Raw genomic sequence first — 3,091 nt, forward strand, 5'->3', positions numbered from 1 at the left:
TATGGAAATGCAATCAAATTTTGTATGTAAATCTTGCATCCTGCCACACTGCTGAATTCACTTAGTTCTAAGAGATTTTTTGGTAGATTTTGAAATTCTCTACATAGGCAATTATGTCCTCTGTAATAGAATACATAGTTCTATTTCCTCTTTTATGATTTATATGCCTTTTATTTCCTTTTTTTGTCTTATTGCACTGGCTACAAATTCTAGCACTATGTTGAATAACACTGGTAAAGGCAGACATCCTTATATTGTGCCATTTAGTATGTTAGTTGTTGGGGTTTTTTGTAGATATTCTTTATCAAGTTGTGTAAATTCCCCTCTACTCCTATATTTCATGAATGGGTATTGAATTTTGTCAAATGATTGCTCTGTATTGATTGATTTTTTCTTTAATATAGTAGATGATATCAAATTGATTACATTGAATAATTTTCAAATAGTGAACTGGTCTTGCATCTCTGGAATGAATCTCACTTGCTCATGGTATAATAATTCTGTTTTATATATTGCTGAATTCTATTTGCTAATATTTTGTTAAAGATTTTGCATTCATATTCATGAAGGATACTGGTGTGTAGTTTTCTTGTTATGTTGCTGTCTTCATCTGGTTTTGATATCTGAAAAATATTAGCTTCATAAAATGAATTAGGAAGTGTTCTTTGCTCTTTTATTTTCCAGAAGAGATCGTGTGTAGAATTGGTGTTAATTCTTTAAACATTTGGTAGAATTCTCCATAGAATCACTTAGGAGTGGAGAATTATTTTGGGGTAGTGTTTAAAATTATGAATTCAATTTTTAAATAGTTATAGAGCTATTCAAATGATCTATTTCATATTACGTGAACTGTAGTAACTTGTGTTTTTTGAGGAATTGGTCCATTTCTCTAAGTTGCCAAATCTGTGTGTATACCTGTTTTTAGTATTCCCTTAATATCATTTGATGTCTGCAGTGTTTTTAGTGATAGCTTCTGTTTCATTCCTGATATTGATAATTTGTCTTCTCTCTCTTTTCTTTGCCATACAGGAAATTTGTCAAAGTTATTAATCTTTTCAAAGAACCAGATCTTTGAGATTGAGAAAACAATCCCATTTACAAACTGCACCAAAATAAAATACCTATGAACAAACTTTTCCAGGAGGTGAAAGATCTGTACTCTAAAAACTATAAAACATTGATGAAAGAAATTGAAGAAATGACGTAAACAAATGGAAAGATGTTCCACGCTCATGGATTGGAAGAACCAATAATGCCAAAATGTCTATACTACCCAAAGCAATCTACAGATTTAATGCAATCCCTATCAAAACACCAACAATATTTTTCACAGAACCAGAACAAATTATACTAAAATTTATATGGAACCACAAAAGACCCCAAATAGCCAAAGCAATCTTGAGACAGAACAAAGCTGGAGGTATTACAGTCCCAGATTTCAAGATACACAACAAAGCTGTAGCAATCAAAACTGTAAGGTACTGGCACAAAAATAGATGCATAGGGGTGCCTGGGTGGCTCAGTTGTTAAGTGTCTGCCTTTGGCTCAGGTCATGATTCCAAGGTCCTGGGATCAAGCCCCACATCGGGTTCCCTGCTCGGTGGGAAGCCTGCTTCTCCCTCTCCCACTCCCCCTGCTTGTGTTCCCTCTCTTGCTGTGTCTCTCTCTGTCAAATAAATAAATAAAATCTTAAAAAAAAAAATAGATGCATAGAACAATAAAACAGGATAGAGAGCCCAGAAATAAACCCACACTTATATGGTCAATTCATCTATGAAAAGGTGGGAATATACAACAGGGAAAAGACAGTCTTTTTAACAAATTGTGCTAGGAAAACTGGACTGCTACATGCAAAAGAATGAAACTGGACTCTTTCTTACACCATACACAAAAATAAATCAAAATGAACCTAAATGTGAGACCTGAAACCAAAAAGCTCCTAAAAGAAAATATAGGCTGTAATCTCTTGGACGTCACCATTAGCAACATATCTACGGATAGATCTCCTCAGGCCAGAAAAATAAAAGCAAAAATAAACTATTGGGACTACACCAAACTAAAAAGCTTTTTCACGGCAAAGAAAACCATCAACAAAACAAAAAGGCAACCTACTGAATGAGAGAAGATATTTGCAAATGATATATCCAATTAGGGGTTAACATCCAAACTATATAAAGAACTTACATACAACTCACCACAACTCACACACCACAACTCACTTTGGCCAAAAAATAGGCAGGGGACCTGAATAGACATTTTTCCAAAGAAGACACACACATGGCCAACAGACACATGAAAAGATGCTCAACATCACTCATCATCAGGAAAATGCAAATCAAACCACAATGAGATATCACCTTACATCTGTCAGATGGCTAAAAGACAAGAAATAACAAGTGTTGGTGGGGATATGGAGAAAAAGGATCCCTCCTGCACTGTTGGTTAGAATGCAAACTGGTACAGCCATTATGGAAAACAGTATAGAGGTTCCTCAAAAGATTAAAAATAGAAATATCATACGATCCAGTAATTCCATTGCTGGGTATTTACCCAAAGAAAATGAAAACACAATTTGAAAAGATGTATGAACCCTTGTTCATTGCAGTATTATTTACAATAGCCTAGATATAGAAGCAACCTAGGTGTTCATCGTTAGATGACTAGGTAAGAAAGATGTGGTGTATACACACACACACACACACAGAGGAATATTACTCAGTGATAAAAATGAATGAAATCTTGCCATTTGCAACAACATGGATAGACCTAGAGGGTATACTGCTAAGTGAAATAAGTCAGCCAAAAAAAGACAAATATGATTCCATTCATGTGTGGAATATAAGAAACAAAACAAATGAACAAAGAAAAAAAAAAAAGAAACCAAAAAAACTACTCTTTTTTTTTTTTTAAAGATTTTATTTATTTATTTGAGACAGAGAGAATGAGAGACAGAGAGCATGAGAGGGAGGAGGGTCAGAGGGAGAAGCAGACTCCCCGCCGAGCAGGGAGCCCGATGCGGGACTCGATCCCGGGACTCCAGGATCATGACCTGAGCCGAAGGCAGTCGCTTAACCAACTGAGCCACCCAGGC

Source organism: Leptonychotes weddellii, chromosome 3 (assembly GCF_054177405.1).
Source record: "Leptonychotes weddellii isolate Sample4059 chromosome 3, ASM5417740v2, whole genome shotgun sequence".
Taxonomy (NCBI): domain Eukaryota; kingdom Metazoa; phylum Chordata; class Mammalia; order Carnivora; family Phocidae; genus Leptonychotes; species Leptonychotes weddellii.